Below are 19712 nucleotides of genomic sequence, written 5' to 3'. Positions count from 1 at the left end.
CTGTAGCGTAACAAACTTCTCCTGTTTTTGAACCCCTTTTAATATTCTCACTGAACTCTTGAAATGGTTTCTTTGACCATCATATTCGATTTATAACTTTACGAATCGGTATGATGTCTTTGAACCTGTTAATTTTATATTTAAGGGTTTCTCCTTTTTTGAGTACTGCAGTCCATATTCGTCTCAATTAATGTTTTAAATATGAAAATGGATTCTTAATTGCTTAAATGTATATCAGAAAATTTCGTATGTGGGTAAATAATTTTTTTAAGTTTGCCACTTTTCGTTTAAATTCGGTAAATTTCTTCAGCTGTATCTTGTAAAAAAATATTGGAGTCATTGAGTTGAAAAAAAACTTTCAGAAATTAAATACAGAAGTAAATAAATGGTCATAAAAAATAAATTGTTACTAATGCGGTATGTGAACCTGCAATAGATTTTAAGCGGCTACAAAGTGTCTCGACCTTTCATTTACCACGAAAATAAATACCGGGAAATACACTGAAGTATATCATACTCACTCAAGATTGTTAAAATTAGTATAAGAAAATTACGTCGCGCAATATTTATTTACCAAACGCAAGTTTCTTAAAATAATTCATTACAATTGTGCTGGAAATAACTTAAATGTATTTACACTCATCAGCTTCAACATAATCCACAGCTTTCTATTTTTGAAATCACTTCAGGAAGGATAAAATTCACGATTCAAAGAAAAGCTACACAACTTGGTGATCTCCAACTGGCGATAAGGCTCCAACAAGACGTACGGGCTCAAGAGAACTCGTACTGTCCCATTAGGGAATCACATTGTTCTTTAACTACTACCCGATCCAGGTCGTTATTTTAGATGTACGTTTAACACTGTAAAACTTGCTGACCTATTGATTGGCTGAAATTCCAGAAAATTATAAAAAAAAATCTCATACTTGTGCATAATTAACTGCTCAAGTCGAATATTTAACGTTTTGTGCAGTATGGATAAGAATGGATGGTTTATACAACCGAAATTTGTTAGGCTAAAAGTAAATTTTACTGGCTGTTATGTGATATGATTTAATTTCTTTCAGAATATGTCTTTAATTTTACCTGGAATTTTAAAATCTCCAAAAATGTTATGATTTGAAAAAGCTAAATAAAATGAAATTAATTTTTTTTCTTAAAGAACTTTAAACCATGCCACACTTTAGTCACCAGCACAAAAATATTAAATAAATTATTTTATTTGGTTTTCCTTATCCATACCGAACAAAAATGTTAAAAATTTAACTTTGCCAGCTAATCATGCAAAAAGTATGCACTGGATATGTATAGTGTAAAAATATTCAATTTGTGAGGTTCATTTACTCAAAAAGTCTGCAAGTTTATCCTTGTTAAACGTAAATATAAGATAATGTCATGGAACGGGACATACACACGCTCTGCAGTGAGGTTCCTTCCTACGGGCATTAAGAAAACAGATGTTTGGCCGCCCAAACTGACTGAATACCCTTTTTGCGTGACGGACGGCCGGAGTCACCTTCTATGCGAAATACGACAACTCGCCGAGTCTGGGAGCGACGGTTACAGATAATATTGTTTCCTCCTTCTTTTCCCCGCTCTCTCCAAATGCGTGGCTTAGTGATCCTCCTGTTTTCTCATGCCCACCCGCTTAAACCCACGAGCTTCTCTCTGATAAACGTTTGGAAAGCTAAAGAGTCTTAGCGAACGTCAGTCCTCGTTCCAAGGGCGTCGCCAGGGGGGGGGGGGGGGTAGGGGAGGCAGTTGCCCCCCCCCCAATAGAGCCCTAGAGATTCAAAAAAATGTAGCCAAATGCAAAAAAATACATACTTTTCCCACAACTTGCCCCCCCCCCCCTTCTTGCCAATCGGCTGGCCATCGGCTGGCCATCGGCTGGTGACGCCCTTGCAACGTTGTTTCGAAGCGATTCGTGGTCGCTCATACCTGCAGCGCCTGACCGGGTCGCGAGGAATGTGAGAACCAATGCCTCCCTACTCGGCGTGAAGAACAACAAGGGACATGGGGAGACGAGGCCCCTTTACCGACCTTTTAAATATTTCAGGTGGCGTGTCGAGGAGGGGGGAGCGCGCTGAAGCCTGGCCCCTGCACCGCCAGGGGCGCTGGGGTCGCGCCTAGCGGAGGGGCCCGGAACTAGCGAAGGCCGATAAAACACAGCAGGATGCTCCCACCTGCCGACGCGTGACCGTGTGTGTTGATACACTTTAACGGCGGGGGAACACACGCACGGGACACACCCCGTGAACGGGAGGGGGTGGGAGACTCGATTCCCACCCCTCCACTCACCCTCGCACCTCGAACAGGAGGGTGTGAGATAGCTGCCACGCGCGCTGGCACCTACTGGGCAGATAAACACGGCTGATAGAACAACCACAAGCGTGTACGCGATACCTGGGACAGGCATCTGTATTATATTCTCACCACCTTCCTTTAGGGGATCTCCTACCTGGCCATCCAGTTCATTCCTGATGTGTTGTTATTACCGTACAACTATTTAAGGGAGCAACTCAACCACTTTTTAAAACATTTCCTTAAAAAATCACCACACTTTTAAAATAAATTATTTTGAAAGGCAAATAATTTTAGCTTAATTTTTTTTTTAAATTTTAAATAATTTTGAACACTATACATTTTAAAGGAACACAATCCTTCAATTACTTATTCGTACTTTTTATTTTAATAAAATCCTCTCTTAGCCTACGATTTGGTCTCAAAACTGACAGTCGTTGGGAGGCCTATGTAGGCCTACATGGATGTCAACTATATTCAAAGCTTTTGTAGCAAATGTTGTATTTGAATGTTGCTCAATCCTACATGTGAACGTTGTCTCGATGCGAAGAGCCTTTTCGAAAGCAAGACTTTCGTTGCAGTCTTATATTCAAGCGCATATGAAAACGAATAAACATTAAACTATCATTTTCAGGAATGTGATTTCTTGGACAAATTATAACTTTTATTACTATACGGTGTCCCAAAACTGACGCATGATTTGAATTGTAAGAATCTATAACTTTTAATTAAAAACTTGAGTTTTATATCACAATTACTTCTTGCGTGAAATATTATCTATACTAATATTATAAAGCTGAAGAGTTTGTTTGTTTGTTTATTTGAACGCGCTAATCTCAGGAACCACTGGTCCGATTTGACAAATTCTTTCAGTGTTGGATAGTACATTTATCGAGGAAGGCTATAGGCTATATTATATTATCAATAACATTAGGGATCCTTACTAAAAGTCCAATTTAGAATCAAATGTGTTGGAGGGGGTTAGATACAGCATGCAGTACACGTACGAAGTGTGTGTTGACAATGCCGCAGCCGGTAGAAGTTTATTTCCTATTGCCTATTAACATTGTTGCCACGCACTAGATGCCTTATCATTCTTAATTTTCCCATACAAGTAAAAAACACCCGTGTGATATTAACAACTAACCAATCAGTACCCTCATATAGAATACCTAGAGATAGTGTGAGGTATATATGTAGATATAAAGAGATAAATACAGATATAGAGATACATAGATATATAGGACTATAGATGTAGATAGAGATAAATATATATTTAGAGACACAGATGGATTATTTGTATATGTGTAACTACTTCAAACATATTACAAAACAAAACTTAACGAGGCATTGCAATGCATGCCGAGCATTATCTAGATAATGGAATCTTTTCAATATTAGTAATCCCTTATTTTTCAGTTTTTTTTCTATATTGCTTTATAGAGTCTAGATTACATACAGACCAGGTAAATAACTATAAACTGGCAGAACAACGTCTGTCGGGATCTGAAAGTGATATAAATTATTTTGCACACTTGACATTTAAATTAAGAAGACAGTTACTAACTACATCTGATATCTAAACAGTTCCCCTTCACCCTGTGTTCAGCCCGGGCAACGCTGGGTACTGCAGCTAGTATTCGATACATAACCCTATACTGTATAATTTTTGAATCAATAAAACATTTTTAATTAAAAATTAGTTTTCTATCAAAATCACTTCTTGTAGGATTTTTGTTACAACCTATAACATGGATACATTTTTAACTTCATTATTTGGGCATTAAGGTAATGGCTCTACCATTTCCAAAGATCTTCGCATGCAAGACGAAGACGAACTGACTGTTTGCCAGTTCAAAGCTTTGCGCGTAGAGGCGATGCGCAATGCAATGAGCGTGCCGACGTCGCCCTTGCAGTGGATGCTGTTGCACGAAGCGAGAAGTCGCATTCCAGAGGAATTGCGTCCACATCCCTTTCTGGTGAGTTTGAGATAGGTTTTCCATTGTTTCTTTTAATCTAGAAAATCTAGAAAAAAAAATATGGGTCTTGCAAACTTTGGTTCACACTGAGCTGAACAAATAGAAGATTTTTCGTACCCGCATTTTGGCATATCTAATGTTTTCACTTTGAAGTTTTCATCGGAAACAGAGCGTAGAGGTTTTTTTTTTCCCCTCTCGTTTTATTTTAGTTTCTGTAAGGGCGCTTCTCCCTCGCGCGCAGGAAGCAGTAGCTCCGCCACAGACCTCTTGTTCCAACCCCAGGATGGCCAGCAGGAGGGGGGGACAAATGGACACGCGATAATGTGTTCAATTTCCTAGGTTTCCGCCTCGCTTCCCCTGCGCGCCGCGGCGCAGCGCTGGCGTCGCGCCGCCATGTTGCGATGGAACCAGAATTAGCGCAAGGGGAGGGGCGGAGCGGAGCCCATCTCTGCGCCACACGCGCGCCAAAAACCGCGCGACTATCGATTCTATCGCGCCAAGGTCGCGAGGGCCGCGCAGTCTGGTGATGGGGGAGGGGTAAGGGGAGGCGTGACGGCTCCACGGAGGACAATGCGCGGGAAAGTTACACGCCTCGCGCTTCTCGCAGGTAGAAAAAAGTCATTCGGCGGAGTGGGGTCCAACGACTGGACGCACTCGGTGGAATCTGGGGGAATTACTTCCGCCACTCTTCCTTTCCTCCGGTTGGCTTTCGCGCTGCCGCAAAGAAACAGGGGGAGAAAAAATGAACTTGTAAGTAGACACCACGTTTTGAGTTTCTGAAACCGTGCGTAGCTTGCGTTTTTTTTATGCCACAGTTGTACAGGCAGGAACAAAGGAGAAGTAAAAGGTAAGATTTTTTTCTAAACTCTTGCTAATTCCCCTTTACAAAAGAATTTAACAGATTATACGAATAAAAAAAAACACGACACATTTGTATTTATCCATTCAAAGTGACAACAAATTGTAACAAAAGTTAAATACTTGGGCGACTGATTAAAATTAATAAAATATAATTATACCACGATACGAAATATCCTATTTATACTACTAATATTGTTGTGAACTGGGGTGTATGAATATAACCATATAATATGGTTGATTTCCACTACCATTACAGTAATGTTTAAAAAATTCAAAAGCAAATATTGAACTTGTTGAAACTGCATTCGAGAGCAGAAACATCAAGAGAGAGCGAATTACCCGTAATATAAACATAGGATAGAATATATTTCCTGAAATGCAAAAAGATTACAACTACAGGTAGGCGGGAACTTTACATAGTGTGCTAATTTTTACCAAGTCTCACCTTGTAGGTCAAAACCGATTACTTCAAACGAACTTTAACTGGCCATTGAACTATTATTATGACAAAAAAGTTTTCTATGTAATGTACTTAAATTTCGCATAACAGCAAATGTAGGGAAATTTTTTTACATATGGAAATATTGGATGTTACCGTTTTTTTACCTTTTTGTGAGAAATTGCATACAGATTGATGAATTACATTGTTCAAAAAAACAGAAAGGAAAGAAAATAAAAGAGAATATAAACCAATTTACTTTGAAGTTATCTCCCGCCTATCTCCGTACGTAGCCTACACGCTGTGCAGAGCTTCAGAAAAATATCATGTCATTTGGATACTTCAGAATGTATCTGAATGGTGTCTGATTACGAAAAGCATTTAATAATACACTAAGGGTGGATGTTTACGTTCCGTTTTCCGTTTTTAACTGTACATTTATGAAAACGATAATGTCTAAGCTGCGTGTTTTTCAAAATAATGTTTGGGTATAAAATACCCGTAGAGATTTTAAGGTACTCAAGGGACTTACAATACATCTTTAAGGTACTTTCTCCACCATAAAATGCTATGATTACCGCTAAAATTTCATATTTTCCCCAGGCACGACAAAAAGACTGCACATTAATCATTAGCCCTGCGCTTAGAGGCGATACGGTGCTAGAAGCACCAGCGAGCGTCGCACGTATCATCCCACTTCACTTACTAACCTTAAGGGAAAACAAATTTTAATTTTTGGTAAGGCCCTGCCTGTAGCTAATTAAAAACTATACCCAAAGTACCACGGATACCAGCTCAAACGCGTTATTCGTCTAACCTTCAAACAGTATTTCAAGAGAGACGCTGTTTTGTGGTTCGGATTGCGCCTTAATACGAATTTTTACACTGCCTAATGCCTTAAGCTTGAAAGGAATTTAAGGCCAGTATTCCTAGAATTTCGGTTAAGGTAGCGATTAGCATATGCATCACCATGTTTTGCCACAATCGGCACATTGATCATTCACCGGATAAATACGCATAACTCGTTGGCTGATGAAATTCTCAGCAATAGGTGGGTTTAACACTATGCGGTCGCCTGTTTCTGTTTGGCGATTTATTTTATATCAACTGTTTACATGTTTGATTTTGATACATTTTCTTAGTACAATCTTGAAGGAACATGCATTGAGTGGTTAACATAATGTTTAGAAAAAAAAATTGGTTGTCTGTAAAGTCGGATTACGGACGATAGTTTAACGTGAAAACCTCATAACAAAACATTGATGAAATGATTGATCCAGAAGAAAAGAAAATATCATATTCGGCCTGAGACTGAGCCGTAATAGGTTTTTTCAACCAATCCATTTAGGCATTAAAAATATTATATTCTTTGAGGAAGAATTTTTTTTAATTTTTCAATCTTTTGCATGATAAAATATACCTCTGCATACTTTTATGAATAAAATTGAATCATTTTTATTGAATTATCACTATTTTGTATGGATACAAATGAGTGAAATGAAATGTGCAATTGAATTAATAAATTTACTTTTATTTGCATTCATTAATTCAAATATATTTATTACTTTTGAAATGTTATGTGCGCCATATTTATTTTTACAAGTACAAAAAAAAAAAATTCGAAGCTGCCGGGTTTCGAACCGACAACCTTTCGTTCAAAGTCAGATTCGTTAACCACACGCCCACGAGGCCATATAAAAGTAGTGTAGTTTCAAATGTTATATAAACATTTTTATAAAAACTTTGTTCACGTTAGGGGTATAATATTAACACGATTTTATAACAAATACGCATCCCAAATACACCAAACTTATTTATAATGTGTTACAATATTATTTAAAACATTGTGCAAAAGATCCCCGGTGTAATTTGAATTATTATGTGTAACTGTAAAACACCATTGTTGGTCAAAAACGTATTTGAATTTACAACATTACCTTTAAATAACCGTACCGATTGTGCTGAAAATCGGTGGACGATCGTTAAATTAGATAATATTAATAATTCAAACGACGAAAATATGATTGAAAAGTCAAATCGATGGTTGTTCCAATCGAGTGGAAGAGAATTCCACGCATGCGTACAATGAGCAAACAGAACACATCCGTAGTGGGACACTTTTTCGTGCGTGCAGCCGGCGTTCATCGATTTATTAGACGTTATCACGTCAAAAATAAATAAAAAACAACACTGCGCAATTTACAGCTCCAAGCGGCAGAAACAGCAGCCATAGGCCTGCGCTGTAGCGGTTTCGGACATGTGTGGAGACCGTTGTATTATTGGCTAATCAACTTAACTTTTGTAACGACTTCAATTCCATGTGTAAATATCTGAGCACTTTATTACTTGATTTTTTAGGATATTTCTGTTAGTGACTATAAAAATTCAGTTTCTGGACTTGTGGACTCAGTTGAGAATGCAGATACATGTACCTTTGTACTGTATCTGCAGTTGACACCCAGTTCACGACAAAAGAACAGGTAACTCTACGAATATTATTTATGAAAGTTAAAATACAAACAATTGTTTTTCCGACGTCTAAGGTGGGTTGCAGATGGTTTGGCACGGTCTTATGGTAGTTCTGCATATAACAAAAACGTTTTTCAGAAAAATGTTTTAGTTGGGCTGGAGATTGTGACTGACACTCAACGACACACTTCAGAGGTGCAAGGGAATAAATCGGTCATGGACTATGGAGAGAAACCACCCCACCGCTAGTGGGTGTGATTTAGAGAAATAATGGAAAACAGAAGTCACGATGGCCGGACAACAATTTGAATCTGGCTTCTCTGGAAGGCGAGTCCAGAGTCTTACCACTGCGCCAACCGAAATGTTTATCTCAATGTTATCAGTAAATGAACTAGTTAATGAGTCTTGAGAAACCGCAGCAACATCAAATCTACCCTTCAGGTCATTGAACACGCGAAATTTACTAACCTCCATCGATAACAAAACTGGGACGAAACTGCCGAAGCACGGGTGTCTCAGACGCCACCGGCACAATGTGAGCAGCTGATGGAAAGTGGGCAAAGGCTATTGTGTAAACAGGACTTTGGAGTCCATCCCGGAGTCAATTGAACATAAAGGTTTCACCAGTACCTACATGCATCAGGTCTTCACACCAGACCGCGGTGCTCGGAAGCCGTGATCACTGACGCGCCGCGCTCACGTAGATGGGGCCATGGCTTCGATCCCAACATCCTGCCACGACTGAATACTTATGAGTAGAGCCACAGAAATTTCGCGGATTCATTTAGTCGCAAGCTAGAATGCAAACCTCCACACTGTCGCACTGTGTTCATGATTGGACCGCAGTTATCTGGACACGCCCCTCTACGATTGCGAGCCAACGATGACCAGCTAGGAGAGAAGTAAGCGAATCAGGTAGTGCCAAATAACAAGGATAAAAATGTTCTCGCTAAGAAATCAACCAATGGGAAAGTAAACATGGGTCGAGCACACCTATAACTTTGAATTCTATCCTGAAGCCAGAGGAATCCGCGAAATTTCCGTGACTCTACTTATGAGCTCTGAGTGGGCGCATGCATTTTTCTGGAGCCCACTGCGATCTACCAGATCCCCCTGGCGTTCTTCACAGACTAAAAAAAAAAATTACAGTTTTGGTAATTAATAATAAAATCATGACATTTTACCTATGCAGGGTTAAGAAATTACGTACTTGAGCCCACTCTGCAGATACTTCGACACGATCTTGAAAGGCAGAGCTATCGTCCGGTAGCGCTGCTAGGGATGTAGTTCTCGGATTGGCATCGTGGCCCACAAGGTAAAAGGGGCACTCGCGAACCGGGGATGTTGAACAACAATTGCTTCCGCGTGACCTCGGAGCGGGAAGGGGGGGAGGGGTGTTTGCGAGACGACAGAGAGCGGGCGAGTCCTGTCGCGGGCCGCCGCGCCGTGATTGACTACCCACTGGTTAGTCAGGGCCCTAATGGGGGACCTGGCCCCAGTGGATGGTCCTCAATCTATGGCAATACCTGGATGACTGATGGGTAGCAGGCGCTGAAGCATGTCCGGTAATATGTATATGGGTATATATAATAGATATATAATCAATATAAGGAATATAATCAATATATAAATAACATGTAATGGACATATATCAATATATAATGGCATATAAAGGACATATAATGGACTTAAATATATATATATATATATTATGGTGTTGGTTTTGCTGGACTGTGAATGCGCCTGACTTGAACCCTTACCTGCATATAGCCCCATGTGGGGATTTCAGTCTACAGGTTCCTAAGAAGCCACTATGGGTTCCATAGTGGTGGAGGGGACATGTTTTCTGGATCTGGTAGTTTCAGTAGGAAGGGGCCCTGGACTATACAGATATGAAAGCAGACTCCCAATCTACCCTTAAAGGGCGCACATTTGGGAGGGGCGGAAGGAGGGTGCGTTGGCCTTCGGGCCTCCGAAAACATGCGCTTCCCGAGTCCGAGTCCGCAGCGGCCGCATGGACGGCTCGCCGCGAGGATCAGATCGACGGAACACGTGAACACGTGAATTGATTGAATCACTTCGTCCCGAAAGACAATGACGAATGGCTCCTTCTCGCCGGCAGAGAAAGAAGGGAGGAAGCGGAAGAGAAATACAGCGGATGGAACCTATCGGGAGTTAGGGGTAGGAGAGCCTTGCTTAAGAATGAGTACAAGGGGGAAAGGGGGTGAAAAAATATGTAAGCAGCCGAAGTCTTTGCTACCCTTTCTCCCGACTCCTTAAATTGTTAATTAACATTCCAGCAGCTGGATCGCAGGGTGCGTGCAAACACTCCCCCCCCCCCCCCAATCCCTTTTACACTTATCCGCCATCAGCATTCTCGCTGAAGCGGAAAGAGAGCAGCGGCGACGAAGCAAAACACTCGGTGGAATTCCCGAACACGAGCAGCTCGCCTAAGCTCCGTGTAACGACGCACAAGGTATTACAGCAAGAAATTAGCGGTGCGTTCGGAATAACAGTTTCTTGAACAAAGACGAGCTTGTAGTGCGTAAGAATAATTATTTCAGATTGCCGCCAACTGCTGGTGACGTCTTAGGTTTACAAAATATTTAAGATAGGTAAATCTACACGACAACATGGTAGTTTATCATCATTTGTAGTAAAAAAAAAAAATATCATGTACGGGAAATGATACATTTCGAACACAGAAATATTTTTTTTTAGTGTTTTAAATACTAATTAGCGACTTGTGGCTCTGTACAAAAAATCTCAGAAAATTTGAGATATTAATTAACATGGCAAGAAAAGTGTATGATTAATTACAAACGTCATTAAATAAAGCTATAGACACAATGTAATACCAGGGGAGTAAAAGAATTCATACAACTTTTGGATTGTCAAACTATTAAACGCGTAATCTAGTTACGAATTCATATCTCCCCCGCTTTAGTGTATTCGGAGGTATATTTAAACGTGATAAAGTCACATTTAACTACCACCTATTAACTTAATCAAAAATATTTTTTTTTATCTTAAAATATAAGCGTATTAAATTTTAATGTACATTATGCCATTTTCCCCATTTCCATTTAAATATGCGATATGCTTACGATATTAAAACCAAAACCCCTCCTTTTTTGCTTCAGTTTTTAAGAATATTTGTAAAAAATTCACAGATTTATTTGAACCAGCTGGTGTATCCGTGCTTTGCTACTAAAGGATACAGGTAGAACACACTCGCCCTGTTCATTATGCATGAATGGGCGAAATATCCCTTAATCTGTTACAGTCAGTGACTCTATTTACCTATGCTAGGTACTAAAAACTATTTTTATTTAGATATACTGTGATCAGTCAGTGAGTGACTGCCACGGTACTTAAGTCCACCTCTGTCCCTCCTCGTACGTGCACAGAGTGGCTCCTTATTGGGTCCACTATTACCCCTACATACGGGAAAATAACCTCACTTACACGAAAACACTTTAAATAGTTTATAAACACAATTTATATCATCCACTTCAAAAATTAATAAATCCCTCAATGATATGTACCAGTATTCAAAATCAATCACTAAAGTACAATATTTAAAATCACATGTAAATTTTTTTATTTGAATGTAGCCACTTTTTCACCGTGTGAAGATTTCGATTCATGCTTCACGGGCATCATAAAAATTCAGTCTCATCATTTTTTTTCTTCATAACGCGCCTTTAAGTACAACTTCAAACATAGAAAACTTGCTTGGTTGAGATTGGAGCCATTTATCTTACCACTGCGACACGGTTATGATCACCGCTTGTCCGTAGCAAAGCAAAAAGAAGAGGGGTTACGTAAGTGCGTTAAGGAACAAAGCATGGTGATCGTGTGCAAGCACGCAGTTGTCGCTGGACGCCTGGACGGCTCGGCCCGGGACCCCGGATACAGCCGCGGCACCAGGGGGTAATCCTGCGCTATATCGACAGCCACTCATGTCTCAGCAGCGCGGAGGGGGCGGGGCGTGCGTCGAGGGGGGGGGGGGAAGAGGGGATGCAATCTAAAACCTTGTAGCTGCCCCACGGCTCCGGTGTTGCTCCGGCTAACTGGATTCCGGGCGTCGGGAACACAGCGGCTCAACTCGCCGCTCCGCCGAGCGAAGAGGCCGCTCGCTGCGACCGACGCTCGCATGCCCGTACGTTTGCAAGTGGTTCAAGTATCGAGAATCAGCCGAAGGAAGGAATCGATTAATGTTCAACCACAATAATTGTAACAGTTAATAATAAAATACGAATATTACAGTTAAAATTTTCGGAAAACAGGCAAATTTTAGTCTAACGAATATACAAGTTTACTTTTTCAACAGTTTTACGTGAGGCATTACAATGCCATTCAACCCAAACTATCCCCATCAAGCAAAGTAAATAATTTACATTGTAACTTATTAATATTTTTATCTGTATTTATGGAACTAACAACACTGACAATGGTCCCTGTACTCGTGTGTAGGATTTACCATGTATATACTTAACTTCACACGGAGCATGTTCTGTAATGTAGTTCTTGTTCTGAATTATCGAAGATCTTTGATCCAGTGGCCGCACGCTAACTTGATTCTATTGCAAATATATTTCGTGAATATACTGATCTGAAAAGTCAAATCGCCGCCAAAAAATATATATATATATATTTGCTTATGATGAATAATGTGGCGTTCTTAATCACATCTAAATTTTTTAGATTCGATAACTTTTGCATATGAACGAAATATTTGAATGAAATACAGATATAAGTAAAACATTTGTCCTCTTATATAACAGTAACTGTTGATACAACTCATATCGGTTGGTTAGAATTTGTTTTAAAAGTAATTTTTTTTCGAAACGCGTACTGCTGGGGTGTCCCAAATCGAGTACTGAACCGATGGCAATGTTTCTGAAACTGTCTTGTTGGACTGAGCTCAGCAACTGCTTCTCTTTTTGGCCATTCCGTTGTTCTGAGGAATACTTGCATTGTCCTAGATGACGATGACTGTCGGCTGGAACTTCTGGCCCACCTCGAGGTCATTAAACGCGATGGAGGGTTAACAGATGTCAATACTAGGTTTTTTTTTGTAAATGGAACAGAAATATTCGCGTATGGTTACAGATACTTGTAAATTTGTACATTTTCATGAAAACAACCTACAACACTACAAATATAGGTTCGCAGTAATACTGGGCTCGGATTCTTAACCTGTCATTTATTCTTCGTATTATACGAGTACCTCCAAAGGTTAAGAGTTATTCGTAAACCGTTCCTTTTAAAGCTTTCCAGTAATAACTCCGCACATTAATAAGCTCGATAAAAAGTTAATTAAAATTGTTGATTAGTCTATAATTTTTTCCATGATTTAAAAATATGCTTGAATGAAACATAATTTAAAATATAAAATCATGTGCCAATTACCGTGTGAAATACTCCGTATCACAAAGAGTGTTTCATATGCGCAAAAATAACCATGGCCATGTGTTGTGTAAAGTTACAGTATCTTTTTTGTGGTGTTACAAACAATTTTTTTGGCAACTAGTTTCAAAAGGAATATTTTTGTAATAGTACAGAAATATATGCATTTTTTTTCCTGTGTTGAGCAATGACTGAATGAACGCGTGGAGGAAAATGAAGTTTTCCGCAGAAATCCACCGGATGACTGCTAAGTCCTCCAGGTTTCTGTTTCGCGTTACGATCTTCACTCCGCCTTGCCGGGAGAAAAACACTGCCCGGCTGGTGGGAAGAGAGTGTCTGGCGCTCATCAACCGTGGCCCGTCAATAGCTTCCGAGCTATTTTATCTCCCCCATACCCTCCAATTTCACGTAATCTGCCTCCTTAAAACTGCGCTTGGTTTGAAACTTAATGGGCAAGTGGTAAAGGCGATGGTAAAGCTTTACGTTGCACGCTCATACACAATGCCTTCTTGTAATATTATTGTTGTCTCCAAACCATTTGGCTATCAAGTTCACTGCGACCCTCCCAATACTGTATGTAGATGATCACAGTCAGCTAGGACTTAGAGGGAACATTTACGATTTGCGACAAATTAATTTCCCTGGGAAAGAGTTACTCCAACAGAAAAACAACAATGGCAATCAAACAAATATTTTAAATTATTGTACTTTTACCCTTTTCATATTATATTTTATTGACCATAAGAGTATAATTTGCCAACACGTGTAGGTGCGATATTACACTAACCTAGGCATAGACGCTGAGGCAACGTACATTTTGTTTTACTTTTGACTCAGAAATTTTACGTGATCTTACAAAGTAAGCTTTTAGATCATTATACGTATTTTTTTTAAATATTTGTCTTAAAATTTCCATGTCACTAAATATAGGTTCTATCTAGTTTTAACTTTCTGTCATTTAGTTAAGTTTTTTTTAGTGAAAATTATCCACGCAATCACAAAAATCCGTCTCCTATTGGCCCTAGTGCCAGCCAAGATGGTTTATCAGCCAACAGCCGAATCATAACATGTGAACTCGACTTTCGAATCGTCACCACCTCTGCTTTGTTGTTAGAAGCGGAAGGTCTGAAGTACAACACCACCGAACAAGTATTTAGTGACATGATAAGCAATTTCTGGGAAGAAGAGGTCAAATACGGATATCTTGTTCACTGACCCAATTTTGGGCTGGCCCGTGCTTAGACCTGTCAGAAGTGACCTGTTGTCGTCAGTACTACTTCGAGGTTACACGGATTTATTACAGTTATTCTAAATAATAACGCTTCCTGGAATAAAAAGCTCACACATTACTCTTGCGCAAATTTATTTACATTTAACTACACCCTTTTGGAAATTTTAGCAATTTTTTATGGTATAACTATTAATTTTAATTTAAAAACTAAAAAAAGAGCGAGTGTAACTCATTACACACGATAGAAGTAAAACTTCTTTGGCGTCAGAAACGTTTCAAAACAATTTTTCAAGAAAACGTTGCCTCAACCCTGAAATGGTAATTGAAATTTTACTCTCATCGTTACCAAAGAGTTTTCACTTAAAAAAAATATTTAGTTACACAGCTAAAACAATACTCACATAACACTATTTAACAATCCTGATTTACACAAGTAAGTGAAATAATACGTACTTGAAAGAACACAATTTTCATACTAATATGGCCCTTGGCGCGGTGTACAACAATAAGCTCAAACCCCGTTGTGTTGCCCTCTGCCCAAATACTCCCTTACTAGATGTCAGCAAGTCGGGTGGCGTCAGACACAGGCGGGTCCCTACCGCCGTGACCCGCCTATCCCTGCATCATGGCAGGGTTCAACCTGAGCCGCTCAAGGTTGCTCCAGCGATTACCGACGGCAACCTATTAGCGTCAGAAATCGTTTCACATCAATGTTTCATGATAATGTTGCATTTAAATTCGGCCTTAAAATTTACTCCTATCGTGCCTAAAGAGGTTTCACTTCAAAAATCTTTAAGAGTATAAATGTTAATAACAAACAGTCTGTAAATTAATAAAAATAATATACTTTTTTTAAAGTGGGACTTCTTAACAGCTCGTAGTGAGATGCACTGACGTCATCATAGCGTAACAAGAATTAGCGTAACGAAAATTAGCGTAAAGAAAAAAAATATACCACTCAAGGCGTCACGGGAAGGAAAATTTTCAGCAAGAGAGTGATGTAACTGTAATGCTATTTCGTGAAATGGTTTTTCCACTTGCACTTAAATGGCGACAACCAGCAATTGGGTATTTCGATGGCTGCGGATACGCCAACTGTACATTACACACACATTATTCTGAAGTATCTTAACATTATTTAAAACTAAAATATTTTGTTTTATAATTTTAAAAACACATAACTTACACATAACTGTAATTGTACGGTACTACTAGAATAAACAATAAAGCCCATCTAATCAAAAATTTATGTATTATATTTTAACTATAACGTTTCTACCCAAAAACATAGGTGGCACCAGCAGCGCTGCCTCCAGCGCCACATGTGAGCTGACGTAGAACTACAACCAGTCTGTGAAGATTCACTTATTACTTGTTCTGCTGGAATGGCCGTTATAATATAAATTATATTTAGGAGCACTATAATTCCAGTACAGAAATTTAAAAAAAACATAAATATGTTGTGTTTACCTATGAATCAATATGTTGTGTTTTTCTAGTACTATAACGTATCTATATGTGTGCAGGTTCAGTGACCTTCCCTTAAAGACATCTGGCGTTTGCGCAGAGTCGTTAGATTTCGTAACAAAACATGCACAAAATATTTCCGGCTAGGCGGTTGATTTAAGTATGACAACCTATCTGCCAACCAAAAAACACACAACTCTATACACATTAGAGTTTAAATATTTTACTACCTTAAATAAAATACGTAGACGACCGATATCAACTTTTATTGATTTAAATATTTTAAAAATTACCACTTAGTTCTTATATTAATGCATTTATTTCAATAAAAACCCAAATGCAGTGTTAGAAATTACATAGGAAGGCTTATTAAGATATTGATTAACATACGCTTAGGAAATTGTATCATATATAGTGGAAAAGAAAACTAAAGATTTCAGTAGATATGTTTCAAGAAGAAGGATACAGAAATGGCGTGTACAATTCCTCTTATGATAGATGAATGCGGGCTTGACAACCATTCGAAGTAAATGAAGTGGCTTCCTGAGATTTGTCGAGATTTGCGAATATGGGAAGTGAGAAGGACATAAAGAAAGATAATTATTGGTCGGAATAGAAGATGAGCGCGACTTGGACCCCTCTTGCCCGTAGAGCAGGAAGTATGGAAGTATCATCAGCCCCCATCCCGCCGACCAGCCAATGTATTCACACATCATCGAGTTTGGAAATCGCCCTTTTTGATGCTTCATTTTCCGGTGGGGTGAGCTCGCGGGACCAAACAGAGGAGGGAGGGTGTATCAGGGGCCGCTGGGGAGGGGGGGGGGGGGAGCCATCGACACGTCGATATCACACTTACAATTACAACAACAAGGGCCCGCGCACGCTGCTGGGAATTGTTTCCTGCGCGATAGGGTATGCTGCCGAATGAGCTCCGCGCATGCGCCGGCCACAGGGGAGCAACTCTGACTGCCGGGACTGAGACCCGGTTTACGAAGTAGTTTTGGGCCCACCCGCTAGATTGTAGCTTTCATAAACTACTACCAACATAGCTACATTGACTTTGGGATGTAATGCACCAACTATTATCAGGCAAACAAACCAGTGACAATTAATTCACTTCATTATAGTAGCCACATATTTTGTGGTGTGGCATGCCATAAATTTTTCATCTCATACTAATTTATATAGGCCATGCTTTTTTATTACAAAACATCATTAAGTATTTCTCGCACAGTTTAAATCTCTGTTACGAAGCAATTAGTCATCGAGTATTTAAATTAACATTATAAACCTAACACGTTGGATTTGAAGCTCCCGTCCGAGTTTTATTGCTAGTAGTAATGGGTCAACACAGTAGATGGCGTCACATGTCGCGCGGAACATGGTTTCAGTTTCGACTGTAAGAGTAGCACTTCTATATCTCCCTCCATTTTTATGGCGCCGGCACGAAGCCCGGATCCAGGAACACCTTGTTACCAACGACACTCTTAAAGTACATTCCTGACGATCAGAACACGTTCTAAATGGAGATTAAAAAAAATAATAATTGCTTTTAAAGGTATATTACTGATTTCAAAAATGTCGTACTGTACGCCAAGTTAAACTAAGATAAGTTAACAAAAAAAGTAGGAAACAGTAATGTTTGAACCAGTGCAATCAGATTAGTACTTTTCACCAGATTCGCACAATTCACCAGACTAACGTATTTTTCTCGAAGTAACTATTTAAAACTTTGTGTGAGCAACGCATGAGCACTAGCTCGGGGGTTTGTTTATATTTGACGTGAAGGGAAATAAACTGGTTTGTTCGAAGTAGGTTTCGAGCAAGTGTTCAATAATAACACGTAAACCGACTTTAAAGTGAGTTGGAAATGATAAATGGTAAGTATGCATCTATATCCGAGCTTCGCGTGACATGGTTCTCGGGACATAAGCGCGCAAAGTACAGGAAGCTAAAGCACCCGACTTCAGTGGTGGCACAGTGACATCTTCGCCCGTGTCAAGCGTACATATGACTGTGCTTTATGTCACATAAATTCTTACTTTAAAATTATTAAGAAATATTTTAGTTACACAATTAAAATGATATGGCTGAAATATAAGAAATCATGGTTGGCTGTTGTCGGACAATATACCGTCCCGAATTCAGTGCAAAGTTTCCTACATCCATAACAATGGATGTTAATAGCTGAAATACCACTGATTGTGTATTAAAAAAATTACGAAAGAATGATGACTTGAAAAAACCCACTTGTGCCATGCCGTCAGAAAGACAAACATAATAATTTCATGTGAACCTTTCTGTTTCCGACAGGAATCATGGATTACTTAAGTATCAATCAATAACTCACGTATTGGACGTGTGGTGCATTTCCAAACCACTAGCTAAAAAGTTGAAGGTGGTAGGAATTAAGTCAGATTTAATACTTTAATGGAGTGCAAGCAAAATCATTCAATTATTGCGATCAGCGAAAACATTTCAATATATTCTACCCGAAGTTTTTTTTAATGTATACTACACTTAATTACTGACACGTACAAATTGCCCGGAAATTAATATGTAAACGCCTGAGAGCATGACGGGCTTGCACCAAATCAGAGAATAAAAAATGGATACAACCTGGCAATCACAACCCGAAATTTTTATCTTCTTTTTAAAGTGAAGTCTTCGCTCAACAGGGAATCTATTATTATTTCACAGTGTTCTCTTAACTAGATAAATACAAATCATAAATTTGGTTATAATAGTATGGCTTCGCTTACAATTTCATATATGTATATATTTCATATACATAAATAGAGAAAACGAGTCAAAACAATACAATTTTTGAATATACTAAAAAAGTGGATATTTTCATACGTATATTTGGGACGACAAAACACAAGAGTAGCGGAGGAACTTCTCAGAAATGTAACTTCCGTGGTTGTAGGCGAACTGTTCCTATAACTGGATGATGACCCGTACTTTTCTAGAAATATAGCGCCCTTCCCTTGACCAGAGTTATTAAAGAAAAAAAATAATTAAGTTTGATTTAGGTACATACAAAGCAAAAGAAAAAAAATTTCAACTGTGTTACAAAATTGTCAAGTTATAATCATACGAAGTTTCCGACCTGTCTGTGAAGCACCAGTGTTCCTACAGCTGTATGTCTAATGAGACCATCCTAATTGTAAGTAATTTATTCCATTTGTTTATTTATCGTGTTATGTAACTTCATATGTTTTTAGAAAAAAAATGGTAGCTGTATCTTGCATGTTTGTTTACAAAAATGGCCATGTTATACTGATTTATATTATTAAAATATTTCCAAAAAACACGATTCTAGTGAGTAAATTCTACTTCCAATCTTATTCCAGAAAACTTTAATCAAAAATAAAACATATTTAAATTCCGCAAGTTTAAAGCTTTGGTTTACCTAATCTGGTTCTGGATATAATTTCCTTATTGTTTGAACAAAAAATGTAGGGATTTATTTTCGATTATTTCCCCCCCCCCCCCCTATATTTGACGTAAGAGTTTACGCAGTACACAATTGTGTTTGCAT

At 38.9% G+C, this 19712-nt stretch overlaps 1 protein-coding gene across 1 annotated transcript in view; it reads right to left on the bottom strand.

Annotated features, from left to right (window-relative positions):
- The window catches only part of LOC134531692 (teneurin-a), a 1284829-nt gene that overhangs the window by 549938 nt on the left and 715179 nt on the right, over positions 1-19712 (bottom strand). The gene's annotated exons all lie outside the window — the stretch shown is intronic.

Source organism: Bacillus rossius, chromosome 5 (assembly GCF_032445375.1).
Source record: "Bacillus rossius redtenbacheri isolate Brsri chromosome 5, Brsri_v3, whole genome shotgun sequence".
NCBI lineage: Eukaryota > Metazoa > Arthropoda > Insecta > Phasmatodea > Bacillidae > Bacillus > Bacillus rossius.
Note: the sequence above shows the minus strand (reverse complement) of the source record. Positions and strands in the feature narration are given on the sequence as shown.